Source organism: Triticum urartu, chromosome 5A (assembly GCF_056163025.1).
Source record: "Triticum urartu cultivar PI428250 chromosome 5A, HENAU_Tu73, whole genome shotgun sequence".
NCBI lineage: Eukaryota > Viridiplantae > Streptophyta > Magnoliopsida > Poales > Poaceae > Triticum > Triticum urartu.
This window is the reverse complement of record NC_141877.1, coordinates 163,129,607-163,153,098: the sequence shown is the minus strand read 5'-3', so window position 1 is coordinate 163,153,098 and position 23,492 is coordinate 163,129,607. Positions and strand designations below refer to the sequence as shown.

The 23,492-nt window shown below is 45.5% G+C and overlaps 1 long non-coding RNA gene across 1 annotated transcript in view; it reads right to left on the bottom strand.

The window, feature by feature from the left end:
- The window catches only part of LOC147970678 (uncharacterized), a 30,931-nt gene extending 8,442 nt beyond the window's left edge, over positions 1 to 22,489 (bottom strand). The window contains exons 1-2 of the long non-coding RNA XR_015604236.1: positions 22,099 to 22,489; positions 20,771 to 20,845 (exon numbers count right to left, since the gene is read on the bottom strand). This is a non-coding gene — a long non-coding RNA (uncharacterized LOC147970678). The remainder of the gene's footprint in view (positions 1 to 20,770; positions 20,846 to 22,098) is intronic.
- Positions 22,490 to 23,492: the final 1,003 nt, after the last annotated feature.

Here is a 23,492-nt window from a genome sequence, read left to right as displayed (position 1 = left end):
CCAAATGCACTTGAATCGGAGAAAGTCACTTATTTCATCCAACATATGCTTCATGAACGGGACATGAAGATAATGCTTTTAGAAGTTTCCAACACTAGCGGGATGTTCAACATGAATCATGGAGGAGATAAATATGTTGCTGATGGGCTCAACAACAAGTCATCAAGATTCCCATGATGATGGAATTCCACAACTATGTGAACAAGGTAATAGCATTGGTCAGAACAAAAGATATAACGGAGTATGCTCGAGGAAAAACCACGAGTAAGACAACATTACGAACATCCTTGGTTCTGATTTGATTTGAGGATAGCCCACACTCAAATCAAAGTTTTGATAAGACAATAGGTCCAACAACCGATCACAGGGGCCAATCGATGAAGATATCATCTTTCTTCAACACACACAATTATATCCCTTGAAATGAACTAAGCTAGGCAAGCTTTTATCTTCCAACTCTCCAAGTTGTTGTTTGGCTTAACCAACTAGCTCAGGGGTATCCAACATAGATTCTTGTAGAAGGGGTGGTTACAAGAAACCAACTTGATCACGAACTCAACATAGCGGTCAGGTGACAACCTGGTAACACTTCCGAGAAGATATTCAAAAAATCACGAACCACCGATATGTTACTAAACTCGAGAACAATCTTGCTTTTCATGGCAAGACGATGTGATCAAGAGAGTGATGGATTGACACAATCCTATCTCATTGATCGAGGAGTGCACCAGGGAAAATGGACTAGGTCGCACGATAAATCTTAGGATGATGATTCCATAACCAAAACTTTAAGAATGAAATTATTGTCCACTAACTACCAAGCAACACGGTTGCTAGGAGTATTGATTTCACACATCATAGTTCACTTGTCGGCATTCTGGTCACAACAACACGGAGACCGAGGAATGAATAATGTTGGCGAGAAGTAGCATTGTATAAAGAATTCATAAGACGACGTGCAATTCCCATGGCATTCTTGACATAAGATGGTAATACTCCAGGGCAGAACAGAACAAAAGATGGGTTGGCATTTTGATCTGCGGGATACAACTGCTTCGACCCAATCCTAGAAATGGATAAGGTACCGGAGTTTGTTTCTCCTAGTCATTCCGGAATAGATGGCTTGACGAACCACAAGAATAATAGGCATCGATGAATGAATGCACGCATACTCTTGACTATCAATTGATAGACGGAGGTCGGAATACAGCTGAGGAGGGTCATCTCAAGGAACATATAACTTTCTGAGTTGTGGATGCATAGATTAGTATGTCAAACCAAGTTCAATAGGTTTCCTCCAGATAACCCATGCAGAGAGGTAGAACTGGCAGATTCACAATGTTGAATGGAGAACTCATCAAGAGCACTCTGGTTGTGATCTTTTGGTTCAAAAGAACTTCTACCATAAGCAATTCATGGTATTTGGAAGAAGGAAATACCACGGACCTTGAGGACTACCGCAAAGGTTACTAATATCCTAAAGGGACTAGCAAACACTATCAACATGAGTGAGTAGAGTGAATCTCGGGTTCAAAAACCCAGGAATGTAATACCTACTAACTAATAACATCATGGGATGCTTTTGAGAATGATGGCCAGAATCATCACACTGGGAACACAAAACATGGCTAGATTACTGGGTGATCCTCTAAGACACCTAGGGTCATAATAATAGCTCCAACATATATGTCGAGGCAACAGAGTACCTCAACTCATCGATTAGTGTGGTTAAACTGGCCCAGAGAAACATCGGGAACACAAAGAAGGGAGTTGCAAATGCATCAGACTATTTAGAAACCTAGGATGACTCGGACAACATAACAGCTGTAAATTCTCAAAAAGATTTGAGACATCCTGCAAAATGGTGGCATAACCACTTAACATCACAATATCAAGGTTCTGAGACCAACTGTTAACACACGAAAGTACTAGAAACTGAACTGAGACTTGAATCCATCAATCCTATAACTCTATCATATTAACTCATCATCCTGATAGATAGATGAGAAGGCCTAGTTCTTAATCCCCGTAGAAAAGAAGAGGTTGAATCAGATCAGAAGGGCATAAGGTAAAGGAGTAAAAAGAGCCTTACGTTCCCTTCCACACTCAATTCCCTTATATAACTAAAGCATTTCTAGACTCGACTTCGACCAGTTTGGCTTGGTAATCCTACAGGCAGTTAGGCTCTGATACCTGATACGTCTCCAACGTATCTCTAATTTTTGATTGCTCCATGCTATATTATCTACTGTTTTGGACATTATTGGGCTTTATTATCCACTTTTATATTATTTTTGGGACTAACCTATTAACCGGAGGCCCAACCCAGAATTGTTGTTTTTTGCTTGTTTTAGGGTTTCAAAGAAAAGGAATATCAAACGGAGTCCAAACGGAACGAAACCTTCGGGAACGTGATTTTTAGGAAGATTATGATCCGGGAGACTTGGACCCTACGTCAAGAAAAGAAATAGGAGGCCACAAGGTAGGGGCGCGCCTACCCCCCCCCCCCCCACGCGCGCCCTCCACCCTCGTGGGCCCCCTGTTGCTCCACCAACGTACTCCTTCCTCCTATATATACCTACGTACCCCCAAACGATCAGATACAGAGCCAAAAACCTAATTCCACCGCCGCAACTTTCTGTATCCATGAGATCCCATCTTGGGGCATGTTCCAGAGCTCCGCCGGAGGGGGCATCGATCACGGAGGGCTTCTACATCAACACCATAGCCTCTCCGATGAAGTGTGAGTAGTTTACCTCAGACCTACGGGTCCATAGTTAGTAGCTAGATGGCTTGTTCTCTCTGTTTGGATCTCAATACAATGTTCTCCCCCTCTCTTGTGGAGAACTATTCGATGTAATCTTATTTTTGCGGTGTGCTTGTTGAGACCGATGAATTGTGAGTTTATGATCAAGTCTATCTATGAATAATATTTGAATCTTCTCTGAATTCTTTTATGTATGATTGGTTATCTTTGCAAGTCTCTTCGAATTATCAGTTTGGTTTGGCCTACTAGATTGATCTTTCTTGCAATGGGAGAAGTGCTTAGCTTTGGGTTCAATCTTGCGGTGTCCTTTCCCAGTGACAGTAGGGGCAGCAAGGCACGTATTGTATTGTTGCCATCGAGGATAACAAGATGGAGTTTTCATCATATTGCATGAGTCCATCCCTCTACATCATGTCATCTTGCTTAAGGCGTTACTCTGTTTTTAACTTAATACTCTAGATGCATGTTGGATAGCGGTCGATGAGTGGAGTAATAGTAGTAGATGCAGGCAGGAGTCGGTCTACTTGTCTCCGACGTGATGCCTATATACATGATCATACCTAGATATTCTCATAACTATGCTCAGTTCTGTCAATTGCTCAACAGTAATTTGTTCACCCACCGTAGAATACTTATGCTCTCGAGAGAAGCCACTAGTGAAACCTATGGCCCCCGGGTCTATCTTTATCATATTGATCTCCTACTACCTAGTTATTTCCTTTGTTATTTCCTTCGCCTTGATTTTACTTTGCTCTTTATCATAAAAATACCAAAAATATTATCTTATAATATCTATCAGATCTCACTCTCGTAAGTGGCCTTATAGGGATTGACAACCCCTATTTGCGTTGGTTGCGAGGATTTATTTGTTTTGTGCAGGTACGAGAGACTCGCGCGTAGCCTCCTACTGGATTGATACCTTGGTTCTCAAAAACTGAGGGAAATACTTACGCTACTTTGATGCATCATCCCTTCCTCTTCGAGGAAAACCAATGCAGTGCTCAAGAGGTAGCAATACCAAAGCTGTCAGGACCCCGATCCTAAGTCACACCGATCTAGCATGTAACACATCATATCACTTTGCGGCCTCACGCACAGTATTCCCGCGGGTGCGTACCTGTCCCAGGACCGTTTGCACCTTTTGGCTCACGTATATGATAGTGTCGCTAGCATCCATATGACAAAGAACTCGGGCCGACATCACTAGTCGTAAACCCAAAGTGGCACTAACTTACAGGGATAGGCATACATGACCCAGCAACGAATGTGTCGGTCATCAGCGAGTGAATCCGGGCTGTAGCAGCTGGGCTAACAGGACTCTGGAGAATCTGGGCTGTAGCAGGCTAACAGGACTCTAGTAGACACCGCGTGAGATTTCCCCGAAGGGACAGACACGGGAACGAAGGACACATGTCGGTCATCCTAAGTGTTCCAGAGCAGTAGCAAGCTCCCATGGCTTAGTGGAAGCACTAGGAGACATTTCCCGGTAAGACAGGCTACCAAGGATAAACAACTAGGTTTTCGGATCCCACACATACCAAGCATTTCAAATCGTACACACAATATGCTCGATATGTGCAAATACAACATGGCATCACAACAAAACTCTACAACTCAAAGTATTTATTCATTAGGCTTCGAAGAGCCAGATATTACAAACATGGGTCTGATGACCCAACATTCAAGTCATACAAGCAAAAAGCACATGCGGAAGCTTAACTTGTCTGAGTACAGACAACTACAAATGGAAAAGGCTGAGAAGCGTGACTATCTACAAGACCCTGCGGAGGGCACAAGATCGTAGCTGAGGTAACAAGCTAAACATAGAAGTCCACGCGGAACTACTAGTGAGACTGAAGTCTCTCTGCAAAACATAAATTAAGCAAACGTGGGTACAAATGTACCTAGGAAGACTTACATCAGAACTAGCTACATATGCATCAGTATCAACAAATGGGGTGGTGGAGTTTAACTACAGTAAGCCATCTTTGACTCGGTGGCTATCCTGAACTACGACTGCAAGTAACTCTTTTGAGGTGGCACACACGAGTCCACATATTCACGATATCAATACACCACTATGGGTCAGCTCCCGTCTCCCTACGAGAACACCATCCATAGCACTCACGCTTATCTTGCGCATTTTAGAGTATCCACTTTCACTTGTCTATGAACTGTACAGGCAACCAAGAAGTCCTTTACCGCGGACGCGGCTATTCGAATAGATGATGTTAACCCTGCAGGGATGTACTTCTTCACACACGCTCTCGCCACTTACCACCATGTACATGTTGTGTATCTCGGCAACCTTCAAGCGGAAGCATGGCGAGGGAGTCGGCCACGACCTGACTAACCACACAAGTCTCTAGTCCAGGTTTATCGCCTATTCGGGTTCCATACGCAAGGAGATCCGGCCGGGGTGTCACTCACGGCCCCAAACGATGAGAGATGGCTCACGAGGCACCAAACGGGCGTCTCGGTACACCGTGCCTCGTGTCTCTACCGCATCATAGCCCACCCCTAGGGTCAGCGCTACGCACGACCCCCAACACATATCCTACAAACACCAGAAACTAGTTGCAACTCTTGGACAGAGAACAAGGGCAGTTAATAAGTCGGGAGAATCAATTAAGGATCCTAATGTGTGGTAGTAGTTGTTCATGGATCATAAATAAGAACTCAGTTGCTGAGGACGGTTTCAATGAGACAACCCACCATGTACTCCTACATGGCCTCTCACCACTACCTTTACCAAATCGTGTTCACACACTTAGCTCTCAACAGTAGGACATGTTCACCACATTCCAATTCATCCCCGATGAATCAGACCTAACTCAACTCAAAGCAGTAGCAGGCATGACAATAAGCATGAATGAGTAGGCACGACAGGACTCAAACAACTCCTACTCATGCTAGTGGGTTTCATCTATTTACTGTGGCAATGATAGATCATGCAGAAGAAAGGGGTTCAACTACTGCAGCATGTAACAGTTGAATCGTTGTTGTCCTAATGCAGTAAAAGAGAGCAAGAGTGAGAGAGTGGGATTGTATCGGAATGCTCAATGGGGGTTCGCTTGCCTGGCACTTCTAAAGATGGTATAGTTCTTCATCGGTGTCATCAAACTCATCGTCAGAACTACGTCCACTGAGAGGGAACAGATACCGGCAAACAAGAGGGAACACAATCAATGCAATGCGACAAGATGATAAATGAATGTAACATGGCAATATGTTGTTGATTGAGCTAATGCAACTAGCAACAAGTTAAATTAAGTTGGTTTGAACCCTAGGTTCAAATTCAAACTCCATATGTTAATATTCAAATGACATTTAATTGATTTGACCTGATCAGCGGGCATAAGTTTCTCAAACATGCATGTAAATGCCATAAAGAGATTCTTTGGATTTTTCTGATAATTTTTCATATATAAATTGTTTCATTTGGAGTTACAGTTTAATTTACTATGATTTTTTAGAAGTTTTACGTATTTTCTGAAATTCATAAATCATTTCTGATTTATTAAATATCCATAAAACATTTATGACATCAGCACTGCATCAGCACGACGTCAGCAAGTCAACTGGGCGGCCAGGGTCAAACCTAACGCGTGGGACCCATCAGTCGGTGTCTTAACTAATTAACAGTATTAATTAGTGCTAACTAAAAAATCTAAGGTTAGTCAGGGGCTGTCCCTACATGTCAGCGACATAGGCGATGTCAAACTCCTGGTCAAAAGGTCAAACGCATCGGCGTTGAGCCGCCGGCGAGGCCAGACGCGGCGGTGAGCTGCGGAAACGCTGCTCAGGGCCCCATTCGTCGCGCGGTTTGCTCCTACGCGCTCCTCGGAGTGAGCCGCTTCGGCTGGTGGTGGTGGCTGGGCTCGATATGGCCGGAAACGGCACCAGCGATGACCACCATGGCAGCCGGAGCTCGGGTGATGACGGATCCGTCGCTACGGTGTGCAAACGGACGAAAAGAAGATCCAGCGAGGCTCTAGGTGGTGCTGGGGAGCATTTGGACGCACTGGCATGACCAAATGGTCATCGGACCTACGCCGGCGACAAGCTCGTGCGGTGGTGGTTCTCGGTCTTGATGAAAGCGATAGCTAGAGCTCGAATTAGAGCACGGGAGTACGAGGAAACGAAATAGGGGATCACAGAGGGTCGATGGCGTTCTCAGGTGGCTCGAGGAAGCACGAACGGTGATGTATGGTCGGCGGCGATCACGGACGATCGAGGATCAAGACGAGTGCGTTGAGGATGAAACAGAGCTCCTGGTGGTGCGTGACTCGGTGGAGAGGACGAGGACGTCATGGCGGAGCTTGGTGACTGGTCGGAGAGGCTCGAGGGTGGCTGTGGCACGACTACGGCGGCGACGAGCTCGGGCGTGCGTCGGCCATGGCGTGAAGAGAGCGAGGGGGTGAGGGGGGAGTGAGAGAGAGACCAAGGAGGTGCGTGGCGACGCGAGGGAGGTCCAGGCAGGCAGGGAGAGAGGAGGTGGTCGGGCGCATGCGTGCGTGTCGCAGGCACACGCCCTCATGCCTACTGGTACGGGGTTGAAGACAGGGGAGGAGTTGGGATGGGCTGGCTACAATGTTGGGCCGCACAGCTGGGCTGCAGGCAAGCTAGGTAAGTCATCTCTCTCTTTTATTTCTGTTTTTTTATTTATGTAATTTGTTTTTGATTTAGTTTAAACACCAAATCACTTTATAAAATTATGAAAACTTCTGTGGCCACTATCTGATTTAAACCAGAGGCCCTCACCAAGTTTCAGAATATTTGGAGCTACCAAATATTTTATAGGAATTAATAGCTCCAATTCAAATACAATATGAGTTAATTCAAAAAACCAGAAATGACCTAGAAAATGTGCACCATTTTTGGCAGAGGTTTCACCCGTTTCAGAAATGATGAACATTTCTGAAGGCATTTTGGGTTCATTGAACATATTTTTAAATTGAACCTAGTTGAATTCCATTTTGTGCTAGGGTTTGGATCAATCCCCATTTGAAGTTTAACAATTTAAACATGATGCAACACATGACTAGCTAGCTGAGAGCATACCAGAACTAGGGATATGACATAAGCTTGGGTATGCCCCAGCATCCCAAGCTATTATCCAAAGAGAAGCAAGCAACTAAGCTTGGGGACGCCCTGAGTGGCATCCCCTGTTTCTTCTAACGACCATCGGTATTTTACTCGAGGCTATATTTTTATTCGTCACACACTATGTGTTTTTCTTGGAGCGTCTTGTATGATGTGAGTCTTTACTTTTCTTATTTTGTGTCCTTGCTGGACACACCTATTTGAGGGAGCCAAAATTATGCCATGGCTTGTTAGAATAGCTCTCTATGCTTCACTTAATTTTTTTATGAGCTATGGATTTGCTCTAGTGCTTCACTTATATCTTTTTTAGCACGGTGTGCTTTAGTATTTTTGAAGAAATACTCTCTTGCTTCACTTAGATTTATTTGAGAGTTAGTAAAATTTTCAAGAAATTCTCTCTTGCTTCACTTAAATTAATTTGAGAGAAATAAAAAATTATGCTCATGATCTTCACTTATATTTGTTTGAGCTTATCAAAAGCAACACATGAAAATTAGTCCCAAAGTGATAGATATCCAAGAAGGGTATAATAGAAACTTTCATGAAGATCATTGGACAAAATAAACTTGATTCTTAGTAATTGTTTTGAGATATGATGATGTGATATGTGAGCCATGTTGATGAGTAATTATGCTTTAGTAAGAATATTGGTGTTAAGGTTTGTGATTCCCTATGCAAGCACGAAAGTCAATAGTCATGCAATGAAATTACATCCTACTTGTGGTGCATTATTCGGTGTTAATTATGCTTAATGCTCTCTTATGAGATTATTCATTTCTTGGTTGGTCGCTTCTCAATCTTTTGCTAGCCTTCATTTTGCACTAAGTATGATCACTACTTGTGCATCCAAAATCCTTTAAACCAGTTTTGCCACATGAGTCCACTATACCTACCTATATGCTGTATTCTTTTACCGTTCTAAGCAAATTTGTATGTGCCATCTCTAATATTCAAAATAAATTTATCTTTTGTGTGCTCGTAACGCTCGCGAGGCGGTGAGGGGTGGCTAATATTTTCCATGCTAGATGTGGTATTCTCATGATGAGTGTTTATTCACTTGTCATTGCACGAGAGTAAGGCAAAGGTATTAGGAAAGCCCAGTCCCGAAATGAAAACTCAATTTACTTTATGTTGTCAAATAATAAATTCCTTGGAAAGTGTTGGTATGGAAGGCACCCGTGGATACGTTTAGCCATGGAAAGTGAAAGTATGGTGGAAAAAGGAATAAAATTTATTTTCTGTTTGAGAACCGCCTATGATATATCTAGCATGGAAAGTGTTGGGAACTCTAAGTCGTTTTTGTTGGTGGGAAAAGTATGCCTCTCAAAATGTTTTTATCTCTAAATTTTCGCTTTGAGCTCTGACACCTCTACAAATGTCTACTTCCCTCCGCGAAGGGCCTTTCTTTTACTTTATGCAAATTTTATTTTGAATTTGAGTCTCCATCTTCTCTTATAAAAGCACCAACTAGGGGACACTATGATCGTACTTGGGCATTGGGTGTAGTTAATATGCGAGTGTGTTTCATGAATGGATCAATGATTGAGCATGATGGGCTAGGGATAACTTATTTTAGCATTGATATTTTGAAAGACATGGTTGCTTGTTGCTATGATTGAGTATTTAAGTAATCATGTCAAAACTAGACTATTGCTTTGAACAATGTAAAAGTCCAAATGTCCATGCTATAAAGAAAAGAATATGAGATGACATGTTAGGCATCATTCCACATCAAAAATTCTGTTTTTATCATTTACCTACTCGAGAACGAGCAGGAATTAAGCTTGGGGATGCTGATACGTCTCCAACGTATCTATAATTTTTGATTGTTCCATGTTGTTCTATTATCAATCTTGGATGTTCTATAACCATTTTATAGTTATTTTATATCATTTTTGGTACTAACCTATTGACATAGTGCCAAGTGCCAGTTGTTATTTTTTGCATTTTTTTACATCACAGGTAATCAATATCAAACGGAGTCCAAACACAGTGAAACTTTTTTTGGATTTTTTTGGACCAGAAGACAACCAATGGGCCAAAGAAGCACCTGGGGGCTGCTCCGAGGGGAGCACAACCCACCAGGGCGTGCCTGGAAGCCCATGCGCGCCCTGGTGGGTTGTGCCCACCTCGGGTCCCCCCCCCCCCGACCGCCTCTTTTCTCTATAAATACCCCAATATTCCAGAAATCCTATAGGGGTCGATGAAAATCAATTCCAGCCACTGTAGAGTCCAAAACCACCAGGTCCAATCTAGACACCATCATGGAGGGGTTCACCACTTCCATTGGTGCATCTCCGATGATGCATGAGTAGTTCTTTATAGACCTTCGGGTCTGTAGTTAGTAGCTAGATGGCTTCCTCTCTCTCGTTTGATTCTCAATACAATGGTCTCTTGAAGATCCATATGATGTAACTCTTTTGTGGTGTGTTTGTTGGGATCCGATGAACTTTGAGTTTATGATCAGATCTATCTATTTTTGTCCATGAAATTTATTTGAATTTCTTTGATCTCTTATATGCATGATTGCTTATAGCCTCATATTTCTTCTCCTATATTTGGGTTTTGTTTGGTTAACTTAATCTATTTATCTTGCAATGGGAAGAGGTGCTTTGTAGTGGGTTCGATCTTACGATGCTGGATCCTAGTGACAGAAGGGGAACCGACATGTATGTATTGTTGCTACTAAGGATAAAACGATGGGGTCTATTTCTACATAAATAGATCTTGTCTACATCATGTCATCGTTCTTATTGAATTACTTCGTTTCTCCATGAACTTAATACATTAGATGCATGCTGATAGCGCTCGATGTGTGGAGTAATAGTAGTAGATGCAGGCAGGAGTCGGTCTACTAATCTTGGACGTGATGCCTATATAATTGCTGGGGAACGCAGTAATTTCAAAAAAAATCTACGCACACGCAAGATCCATCTAGGTGATGCATAGCAACGAGAGGGGAAGAGTGTTGTCCACGTACCCTCGTAGACAGTAAGTGGAAGCGTTATGACAACGCGGTTGATGTAGTCGTACGTCTTCACGATTCGACCGATCCTAGCACCGAAGGTACGGCACCTCCGCGATCTGCACACATTCAGCTCGGTGACGTCCTGTGAACTCTAGATCCAGCTGAGTGTCGAGGGACAGTTTCGTCAGCACGGCGGCGTGATGACGTTGATGATGAAGCTACCATCGCAGGGCTTCGCCTAAGCACTGCAACGATATGATCGAGGTGGAAATCTGTGGACAGGGGCACCACACACGGGTAAACAATCAACTTGTGTGTCTATGGGGCGCCCCCCTTCGCCGTATATAAAGGAGTGGAGGAGGGGGAGGGTCGGCCCCTCTATGGCGCGCCCAAGGGGAGTCCTACTCCTACCGGGAGTAGGATCCCCCCCTTCCCTAGTTGGATTAGCAGAGGAAGGAAGGGGGAGAGAGGGGGAAGGAAAGGGGGTCCGGCCCCCCCACCCAATTCGGATTGGGCTTGGGGGCGCCCCCTCCTAGGCTCCCTTCTCCTCTCTCCCACTATGGCCCAATAAGGCCCATATACTTCCCGGGGGGTTCCGGTAACCTCCCGGTACTCTGGTATATGCCCAAACTCACCCGAAACCATTCTGATGTCCAAACATAGGCTTCCAATATATCGATCTTTATGTCTCGACCATTCCAAGACTCCTCATCATGTCCGTGATCATATCCGGGACTCTAAACTACCTTCGGTACATCAAACCACATAAACTCATAATACCGATCATCACCGAACATTAAGCGTGCGGACCCTACGGGTTTGAGAACTATGTAGACATGACCGAGACTCATCTCTGGTCAATAACCAATAGCGGAACCTGGATGCTCATATTGGTTCCTACATATTCTATGAAGATCTTTATCGGTCAAACCGCATAACAACATACGTTGTTCCCTTTGTCATCGGTATGTTACTTGCCCGAGATTTGATCGTCGGTATCTTAATACCTAGTTCAATCTCGTTACCGGCAAGTCTCTTTACTCGTTCCGTAATGCAACATCCTGTAACTAACCCATTAGTCACATTGCTTGCAAGGCTTATAGTGATGTGCATTACCGAGAGGGCCCAGAGATACCTCTCCGATACACAAAGTGACAAATCCTAATCTCAATCTATGCCAACTCAAAAAACACCATTGGAGACACCTGTAGAGCATCTTTATAGTCACCCAGTCACGTTGTGACGTTTGATAGCACACTAAGTGTTCCTCCGGTATTCGGGAGTTGCATAATCTCATAGTCATAGGAACATGTATAAGTTGTGGAGAAAGCAATAGCAGTAAACTAAATGATCAAAGTGCTAAGCTAACGGATGGGTCAAGTCAATCACATCATTCTCTAATGATGTGATCTCGTTTATCAAATGACAACTCTTTGTCCATGGCTAGGAAACTTAACCATATTTGATCAACGAGCTAGTCAGGTAGAGGCATACTAGTGACACTCTCTTTGTCTATGTATTCACGCATGTACTAAGTTTCCGGTTAATACAATTCTAGCATGAATAATAAACATTTATCATGATATAAAGAAATATAAGTAACAACTTTATTATTGCCTCTAGGGCATATTTCCTTCAATAATGATCGTTGCCTGGATATTGTCATGATTATTTGAAGTTCTATCAATTGCCCAACAACAATTTGTTTACCCACCGTTTGCTATTTTTCTCGAGAGAAGCCACTAGTGAAACCTACGGCCCCCGGGTCTCTTTCTCATATTATTTGCCTTTGTGATCTATTTACCTTTGCTTTTATTTTCAGATCTATTAAACCAAGAATACAAAATACCTTCCTGTAGTTTATTCTTATTTATTTTATTCGGTGTTCGATCTATGAATCTACTACAATTTATTCACGTCCGTTTGCTAATTTCTGGCATCGTTACTGAAAGGGGTTGACAACCCCTTTAATACGTCGGGTTGCGAGTATTTGTTATTTGTGTGCAGGTGTCGTTTACGTATTGTTGCTTGGTTCTCCTACTGGTTCAATAACCTTGGTTTCATCACTGAGGGAAATACCTACCGTCGCTGTGCTGCATCACCCCTTCCTCTTTGGGGAAATACCGACGTAGCTTCAAGCCGCATCAGGCCCCCGGGTCTCTTTCTCTTATTATTTGTCTTTGCGATCTATTTTATTTGCCTTTTATTTTCAGATCTGTTAAACCAAAAATACAAAAATACCTTGCTGCAATTTATTTTATTTAGCATTCGATCTATCAATCTACTACAATTTATTCACGTATGTTTGCCAATTTGTGGCACCGATACCCGAAAGGGATTGACAACCCCTTTAATACGTCGGGTTGCGAGTATTTGTTATTTGTGAGCAGGTGTTGTTTACGTAGTGTTGCTTGGTTCTCCTACTGGTTCGATAACCTTGGTTTCATTACTGAGGGAAATACTTACCGTCGTTGTGCTGCATCATCCCTTCCTCTTTGGGGAAATACCGACGTAGCTTCAAGCCGCATCAGAAGCTTTGCAGGCGAAGACCACTTTCGTCAGGATAAGATGTACTAGTTGTCTCCCTTCGAATTTGGCCATTGTGGGATTCCTTCCCGCCTTCGTTTTGGGGGAAGAGGACCAAGGCCACTATAAATATAGCCTAGTGACCACCTTAGACGGGGGACGACGAGGCAGAGACGGACGGATCATTCAGACTATCCTCTCCCTCACTAGCACAAGAACACACCTCCTGAGGTTGTTCTCCCACTGTAGTAGTTCCTCCTCAGCCCACCTCGAGGCCAATCCACCACAAAGCAGTAGGGTATTACACCGCAAGGTGGCCCGAACCTGGGTAAACTGCCTTGTTCCATTTCCCTCCAGTTCATTGAGCTAGGCCGCGAGATCGACGAGTAGGCAGACTGAGGAGGTTGAGTTCTTTGCACGCACCCCAGAGTTAGAATCTATATTGGGTTTGCGGAGCCCCGAATCCGACAAGTTTCACCTAAGTATTCCTCATGTGTAAAACTGGCTTACACCCATTGTATACAACGTAGAGTCTATGACACCCGATCATCACAAGGTGCTTCGAAACGACAAACTATCGGAAAGGTGCATACTTAGGGAGAACACTTTTATCTTGAAATTTAGTGAAGGGATCATCTTATAATGCTACCGTCGTCCTAAGCAAAATAAGATGCATAAAAAGATAAACATCACATGCAATCAATATATGTGACTTGATATGGTCATTATCATCTCGTGCTTTTGATCTCCATCTTCAAAGCACCGCCATGACCTCCATCATCACCGGCATGACACCATGATCTCCATCATCGTGTCGTCACGTGGTTGTTTCGCCAACTGTTGCTTCTACAACTATTTCTATCGCATAGCGATAAAGTAAAGCAATTACATGGTGTTACTAGTTGACACGCATGTCATAAAATAAATTAAAGACAACCCTATGGCTCCTATCGGTTGCCGTACTCATCGACATGCAAGTCGTGAACCTATTACAAAACATTTTCATCTCAAACATCAACATATATCACATCACGTTTTGGACATACCACATGACAACATGCCCTACAAAAACAAGTTAGACATCCTCTACTTTGTTGTTGCAAATTTTATGTGGCTGTTATGGGCAACTAGCAAGAACCGTTCTTACCTACGCAAAGCCACAATGGTGATAATCAAGTTGCCTTTTAACCTTCTACAAGGTCCGCCTTTGTCAAATTAGATTCAACTAAAGTAGGAGAGACAGACACCCGCCAGTCACCTTATGCAATACAAGTTGCGTGTTAGTCGGTGGAACCGGTCTCATGTGCGAGGACATGTAAGGATGATCCAAGCCAATTCATCCCACAATACCGATGAATCCAAATAAGACAACAGAGATAAGGAATCTAAATATCAACGCCCACAACTTCTTTGTGTTCTACGCGTGCATATACATCTCCGCATAGACCTAGCTCATAAGGGGAACGAAGCATGGAAATAAAAAAAATCCTACAAACACCCAAGATATAATCTAGGAGATGCATAGCAATGAGAGGGGAGTGTGTCTACATACCCTTGTAGACCGAAAGCGGAAGCGTATATAACCCGATTGATGTAGTCGTACTCTTCGCAATCCGATCACGATCCAATCTGATCTAGCGCCGAATGGACGACACCTCCGCGTTCAGCACATGTGCAGCTCGGTGACGTCTCCTCCTTGACCCAGCAAGCAAGAGAGGAGAAGTAGATCGGATCTCAACCAGCACCACGGCATGGTGGAGATGGTGGTGGTGCAGTGCCGGCAGGGCTTCGTCAAACGCTCCCAGAACCAATCTGAAGAGAAAACGGAGTTATGGGAGAGGTAGGGCTGCCGTCGGGCCATGGGAATTGGTGTGTTCAGCCCCTCCCTCACCCCCACTATATATAGGTGCCAAGGGGCAGGGTTGGGGCGCAGCCCTAGCCCCTCCTCCAAGGAGGGCGCGTGGGCCTAGGGAGGTTTGCTCCCTCCCCAAGGCACCTAGGGGGTACCTTCCCCCTTAGGACTCTTTAGTCTCTCCATGTTCTAGACGCATGGGCCTCTTGGGGCTGTTGCCCCTGGCCCTTGTAGGCCAGGGCGCCCCCTACAGCCCATGTGGGCCCTTGGGGCAGGTGAACCCCCCCCCACACACACACACCCCGGTGAACCCCTGGACCCCTTTCGGCACTCCCAGTACAATACTGATAATGCTCGGAATTTTTTCGGCGACCAAAACATGACTTCCTGTATATAAATTTTTACCTCCAGACCATTCTGGAGCTCCTGGTGACGTCTGGGATCTCATCCAGGACTCCAAACAACATTCGGCTACCAATGCACATATCACAATACCACTCTAGCGTCATCAAACGTTAAGCGTGCGGACCCTATGGGTTTGAGAATCATGTAGACATGACCGAGACACCTCTCCAATCAATAACCAATAGCGGGACCTGGATGCCCTTATTGGTTCCTACATATTCCACGAAGATCTTTTTAGGTTGAACCACGATGTCAAGGATTTAGTTAGTCCCGTATGCAATTCCATTTGTCTAGCCATATGTTACTTGTCTGAGATTCGATCGTCAGTACCTCCATACCTAGTTCAATCTCGTTGCCGACAAGTCTCCTTACTTGTTTCGTAATATAAGATACCATGACTAACTCATCAGCCACATTGCTTGCAAGCCCTTAACGATGTTGTATTACCGAGAAGGCCCAAAGATATCTCTCCGTCACACGTAGTGACAAATCCCAGTCTCGATCCATGCCAACCCAATTGACACTTTCAGAGATACCTGTAGAGCACCTTTATGATCACCCAATAAGTGACGTTTGATAGCACACACGGCATTCGTCCGGTATCTAGGAGTTGTATGATCTCATGGTCTTAGGAATAGATACTTGACATGAAGAAAAGCTGTAGCAAAAACTAAAGTGATACGATCATATGCTAAGCTTACGGTTGGATCTTGTCCATCACATCATTCTCCTAATGATGTGATCCCATTATCAAATGACAACTATCTCCATGGTTAGGAAACATTAACCATGTATGATCAACGAGCTAGTCCAGTAGAGGATGACTAGGGACACGGTGTAGTTTATGTATTCACACATGTATTTAAGTTTCCGATCAATACAATTCTAGCATGAATAATAAACATTTATCATGAACGAAAAATATGATAATAACCATTTTATTATTGCCTCAAGGGCATATTTCCAACACCACGCGGGTAGGTCTGGAGCGGCGTCATCCAGCAATGCCGGCAAGCAAGGACTGGAGGGACGTAGATCCGTGTCGTCGTGGCCTTAGCTGTCAGGACGTCAACGAGCCGGGTAAGCTGGAGGGACGCAGCTACACGGTCGCCTAGGCCGGGGCTGCCCGGCAGGACGCCGACAACGCGGGACACTAGAGAAACGCGGGCCCGAGGCCGTCGGGGCCGGAACAGCGCCAACAAAGATCCACCATTAGGAGCCCCGTGTCTGCCACACCACATAAGCATCGCTACTTCCACGCGAGAGCTATCACCATGGCTCGAGGGGAGGGAGGGCAGCCAGAGACGAGGGAGCCGCCTGCACGGAAGGCAGGCGCGAACGCCACCGCCTCCAGATGCAGGTCCCACGCCCCGCCCACACCCAGCAGCAGATCTGCCCCGCCGCCACCTTCCTGGGATCCGACGCGGCTTCGTTGGCCGACCCTCCGACGGCGGTGGATGGGCGGAGGGGGCCTAGCGAGCGGCGGCGGCTGGGGTCCCGTCCCCCCCCCCTCCTCCCGGGTCGCCAGAGCTACGCGACGCGGGGACGGGCTCAGGTAGGATCTGGAATAGAATAGCTGCACATTATCTCCTTGAAGTGAGCTACACCGACAAAGTATAAAAGAAGGTGCTTTTTGTGTGGCTTGTGGGATAGAAGAATCCATCCATCATAGATTCTAGACATGCCCACAATCCATGAAGTTTTTGAAGATCATGCACTCAGAGAAGGGGGTACCGGTGGCGGTCCCGCTGGTTAACATATGCTCCCAAAGTGCACTATCAGGAGGGGGGCTACTGGAGTGGTTTGCTGAAGCCAGAGATGAAGAGAAATCCATTATGGTTCTGAGTTTGTATGGACTTCGGTTGGCAAGAAATGAGGCAGGGACGGGAAAAGAATTGATGACGCTGACGCGCATACTGTGGCCGCTTCGGTGATCAGCTATAACGACGAGAGGCACACAGTACAAGGGAAACAAGCAAAGGCTACCCTGCCGAGATTGGTCGAGAAGTGGAAGCCGCCGGAGACGGGCTTGGTAAAGGCCAATGTCGATGATGTTGTATCAAAAATGGGCAAGGGAGGAGGTGGAGTGGTGTTTAGGGACCATCAAGGAGCCTTCAGAGGTGCGGTGTGTCACCACCTCCCTGCTATCACTAACTCAAAACTTACTGAGATTCCTGCTTGCAAACATGCAGTCCAGGTTGCAGCGGAACTAAGGATTCAAAAACTCCGTCTCAGAACTGAGGATTCAGAAGCTCCATCTTGAGACGGACAGTTTGGCAGTAGTACGCATGCTGAATGAACCAGAGAAGAATTTGAATTTATCAGCCGTCGGCCAGTGTTACAGGAGATCAAGATGTTACTTCAAGATTGGCAAGATGTGAAGATCACCTGGGCGAGGAGAACGGCTAATCGAGTTGCGCATGTACTGGCTAAAGTAGGTGTTGGTGACGAATAGTGTGAGGTGTGGCCATATGACCCACACCAGAGTGTATCCTGTATTACGTCGCGGAAGAAATTCCGAACGTTTCTTAAGGAGTAAAAATGCATTGGTCGATCACTGGACTTATCATGTGCACTCACTTTGGTCACTGTACTCAAGAATACGATCAATATTGTTACTATATACGAGTTGCGGTGATTATATGGTATATCCCGCAAAAAAAATGCAAATGGCACCTTGTCAACTCACTTTCTCTACGTATGCAGGTCCCACTTGTCAGTGGGTAGAAGAAAGCCGAAAAGGTGCCTTATGTATCCTCAAGGTACATGCGTATGTATCCTCAAGGTATAAGTTAAACACGACTGATGTTGATCACTAGAATATGTATGCCCCTACTACAACGCATGGGCAATTACTTAGTATTGCACCAATAAAACACACAACATGAACGAGGAGTAAACAATTAATAAAAAAGGTAAAAACACTAGCCACCACAAAGCTCTCATCTTCCACGGCTGATTTCATCGGTCTCCCTCGCCTCTAGGGGGATAGTTTTGGCTCCAGGAGGTGGGGGAGACCATGGATCTTCATATTAGTTTTGATTTTCTCACTTGTACTTCAAGTCCTTGCAATACTTATTTGACCCTTGAGTTTATATGGATAAATTACTCATCTAAGATTGTTCCAAATATCGGCCAATTAACTGCCAATATAGTTAGTTAACTGCTATTCAGACCCCTCCCAATATGAGAATATGTTATTCTACTTATTAACTGATATTAGTTAATTTGTCTAACAAGCCTAATTATCAGCTGTCAGGCCAAATTTTTTAATAGACCAATTAACTGCTAGGACTTTTTCAACTCAAAACTGGCCCCTTCATACCTATTTTTCAATCGGGTCTATCTAGGGCACATCTAGATGCACACTAATTATTGCACATCTAAGTGACTCAATCAAGCATAAAAAAAGAAAAAAATCACACAAATCTCCACGTAAGATCAATGAAATAGGACTTAGATGTGTAATAATTAGGGCACGTTTAGATATGCTTTAATAAAACTGTTTTCAATATGCAGGTTTATGGCCTTCCAAATCGGCTGCAACGCCATGAGAACATCAAGGCAAATTTTCCTTGTTGCTATGTAGCCTAGGATTGCATATTTAAACACTTGGGACATTACATCCTGCTATATAGCCTAGGACATACATATATGACCCTAGTTAACATCCCATAAATGGGTTACAAATAAATTCAGTTGAATGGCCGATTCATTAATCTCTACTCAACACCCAACCGATATGGTATCAGTTACCGATATTATGAACATTGTTTAAGTGTTATCACAAAGAAAGAGAAACATTGTTTATGAACATTGATGGGCTCCTGGGCTCCAACATCTGGTTGCGACAACCAGGTAGAAGGGATAGGGGGAAAAGAGGGAGAAAGCAACCATGAGTACTCATCCAAAGTACTCGCAAGCAAGGAGCTACACTACATATGTATGCATTGGTATCAAATGGAATAAGGGTATCATATGTGGACTGAACTGCAGAAAGCCGGAATAAGAGGGGGATAGCTAGTCCTTATCGAAGACTACGCTTCTGGCCACCTCCATCTTGCAGCAGAAGAAGAGAGTAGATAGTAAGTTCACCAAGTAGCATCGCATAGCATAATCCTAACCGATGATCCTCCCCTTATCGCCCTGTGAGAGAGCGATCACCGGTTGTATCTGGCACTTGGAAGGGTGTGTCTTATTAAGTATCCGGTTCTAGTTGTCATAAGGTCAAGGTACAACTCCAAGTCGTCCTGTTACCGAAGATCAGGGCTATTCGAATAGATTAACTTCCCTGTAGGGGTGCACCACATATCCCAACACGCTCGATCCCATTTGGCCGGACACACTTTCCTGGGTCATGCCCGGCCTCGGAAGATCAACACGTCGCAGCCCTACCTAGGCACAACAGAGAGGTCAGCACGCCGGTCTAAATCCTATGGCGCAGGGGTCTGGGCCCATCGCCCATTGCACACGTGCACGTTGCGTACGCGGCCGGAAGCAGAACTAGCCCCCTTAATACAAGAGCAGGCTTACAGTCCAATCCGGCGCGCGCCACTCAGTCGCTGACGTCACGAAGGCTTCGGCTGATACCACGACGTCGAGTGCCCATAACTGTCCCCGCGTAGATGGTTAGTGCGTATAGGCCAGTAGCCAGACTCAGATCAAATACCAAGATCTCGTTAAATGTGTTAAGTATCCGCGAACACCGACCAGGGCAGGCCCACCTCTCTCCTAGGTGGTCTCAACCTGCCCTGTCGCTCCGCCACAAAGTAACAGTCGGGGGCCGTCGGGAACCCAGGCCCACCTCTACCGGGATGGAGCCACCTGCCCCTTCAGCCCCCAACTCTGAACAGTACCACAGGTAATGTAACTGTGTAAAGTATATATTATATGCCCGTGATCACATCCCGAAGTGATCACGGCCCAGTAGTATAGCATGATAGACGGAAAAGAGTGTAGGGACACTGATGGAACACTAGCATCCTATACTAAGCAGTAGGATAGCAGGTAATGGTAACAACAGTAGTAGCAAGGACAGGCTATGCATCAGGATAGGAATAACGGAAAGCAGTAACATGCTACACTACTCTAATGCAAGCAGTATAGAGAAGAGTAGGCGATATCTGGTGATCAAAGGGGGGCTTGCCTGGTTGCTCTGGCAAGAGAGAGGGGTCGTCAACACCGTAGTCGTACTGGGTAGCAGCGGCGTCGGTCTCGATGTCTAGCGAGAGAAGAGGGGGAAGAAACAATAAATACAATGCAAACAGATGCATATCGATGCATGACATCGCAAGTAACGGTGCCAGGTGTGCCCTAACACAGCAGGAGGTGATACCGGCGAAGGGGGGAACATCCGGAAAAGTATCCCGATGTTTTGCGTTTTTCGGACAGATGAATCGGAGGGGAAAGTTGCGTGTTTGATAGGTTAGGGATGTGTGGCGGACGAACCGACTGCGTATCCGGATTCGTCGAATTTTTCTGAGCAACTTTCATATATAAATTATGTTCACCTGACTTACGGATTATTTTCTATGATTTTTCAAAGTTTAAAAGATTTTCTAGAATTCTGGAATATACCTAAATTCGAATTTAAACAGTGTATTACTTTTTATACTCACGGACAACTAGCCTATTAGAATGACGGGCGGGGTCCAGTGGCTGAGTCAGCATACACGGTCAGCAAGTCAACAGTCAATGGTTGACCTGGTCAAAGTGTGAATAGTGGTCGTGGGGCCTACTTGTCATTGACTGTTATTTTAACTTAAGTGCTAAACAGATTATTTAGGAAGGGGACCCACATGTCATTCACAGTAACTAATCCCGAGGTTGGTTGGTTGAACTAATTAGAGCAGGACCTAGAAGTCAACGTCTAGTTAGACTAACTAATTAGATTAGCACCTAACCTAATCTAACTTAGCACTACAAGCCGGCTTCTTGGACAGAGTCAGCAGCAGCAGAAACGCATCAGGCAAAGCAAGCAACATCGGCATCAGGCTTAGCAAGCGGCAGCAAGTTGCGCAGCAGCAAACAGCACTAGCAGCGGCAAGCACTAGCGGATACGCACGAGCGACGACGGCCGGACGGGTGCACATGGGCGCGCGCAAGGTCGCAACCAGGCGAGCAGGGCCTGGCCTGGGCGGGCGCGCGCGCAAGGTCGCGGCCAGAGGCGATGCCGGCGCGGGGCACAGGGAGCGGCTGGAGGTGAGGCAAGGCTAGGCCAGGGCGCAGCGATGAGCAGCAGCTCGCGGAGGCGAGCGGGGATGCGTCCACGCGCGAGTGGGCGCGCGCGGAGGCGCGGTCGGCGTAGGTCAGGTCGGGGTGGCCAAGTGCGCGGGCTAGTCGGGCGCGAGGTAGGGGAGCCCGGGGTGCTCGTGCCCGTCAGCCATGGCTGGCGGCGGAGTTCGATGCAGGTGGGCAGCGGTGAAACGACATAAATCTGAGGGGGAATTATATGGGGAATCAAGGGGAGCTCACATCGCAGCTGTAGAGAAAGTCAGCGGGCTCGGGGAGGCTTCAATGAGGTCGAAATCGAAGATGACGAGCGGCGGGGCAGAGCTTGAAGAAGACCTCGCCCGGTCGATGCGGTGGCTCCGAGCTCGATCTCGTGGGTGGAGATGAAGAAGTGGACGACGACGGTTCTGCTGTACGTCTCCCCCGGCGAAGAGGCGCACGATGGTCGCGGCTACGACGACGCCATGGCGACCATGAGATCAGGCGAACTCCAAGTTGTGACCAAAGGGAAAGGGGAGTTTGAGTGGGGGCTAGGGTTCGGTCGAGGGGGGCATGGCGCAGCCTTATCCTCCAGGGGGGCGTGGGATGGGCGCCACGGCGACATCGCCGGTCGAGGAGGCCTGGATGGGCGCCACGGTCTCCCCCTGTTTCCTGTAGCGCGGGGAGGGAGAGGATATGAGGTGGGTTGGGCTGGCCGGTTAGGCCAGGTGGGTCGGCCAGCTGGGCCGTTTGGCCCAGTTGGCCATGGGGGTTCCTTCTTTTCTTTTATTTTCTTGTTTCCTTTGTTTTGTTTTTTCTTTTACTTTTCTTTTTCTTATCTTATTTCTTACCTGTTTTCTTTTAATTTCTCACTTTTATTAGTTTTATAAATTATAAAAGTAGTCACTAATTTAGTGTTAATAATTATGCTGCTGTCCCATTAACTTAGGGGCAACTAAATAAATAGTTTATTATTTTATAAAATGCAAAACACATTTATTTCATTGTTCTACCTACTGTTTTAATTATTCAAGTGCATCTAAACTCTCTATAAAAATGTGGTTTCTTCACCTCAATTAGTTAGGGATTATTTGTCACATGATGAACAATTTAGTTTTAATATTTGAAAACTTTTACCGTTTGACGTTATTTTAAATTTGAAATTTGAACTGGTTTTCGAACCGGCATGAGTTTATCAACTGTAACTGAGGTGATGTGGCATCATTAACAGACGTTTACTGTAGCTTAATTATCCGTACGTCACAGTAGCGTCCCGTGCACTGGCATCATCGGCACCTACATCTGTTTGGAAGTATCTGTGAGTCATGGGGACTCAGCAATCTCACACCCTCACGATCAAAACTATTTAAGCTTATGGGTAGGAAAGGTAGTGAGGTGGAGCTGCAGCAAGCACTAGCATATATGGTGGCTAACTTACGCAAAAGAGAGTGAGAAGAGAAGCAAAACACGGTCGAGAAGCTAATAAGTGATCAAGAAGTGATCCCGAAACTACTTACGTTCAAGCATAACACGAGACCGTGTTCTCTTCCCGGACTCCGCCGAAAAGAGACCATCACGGCTACACACGCGGTTGATTCATTTTAATTAAGTCAAGTGTCAAGTTTTCTACAACCGGACATTAACAAATTCCCATCTGC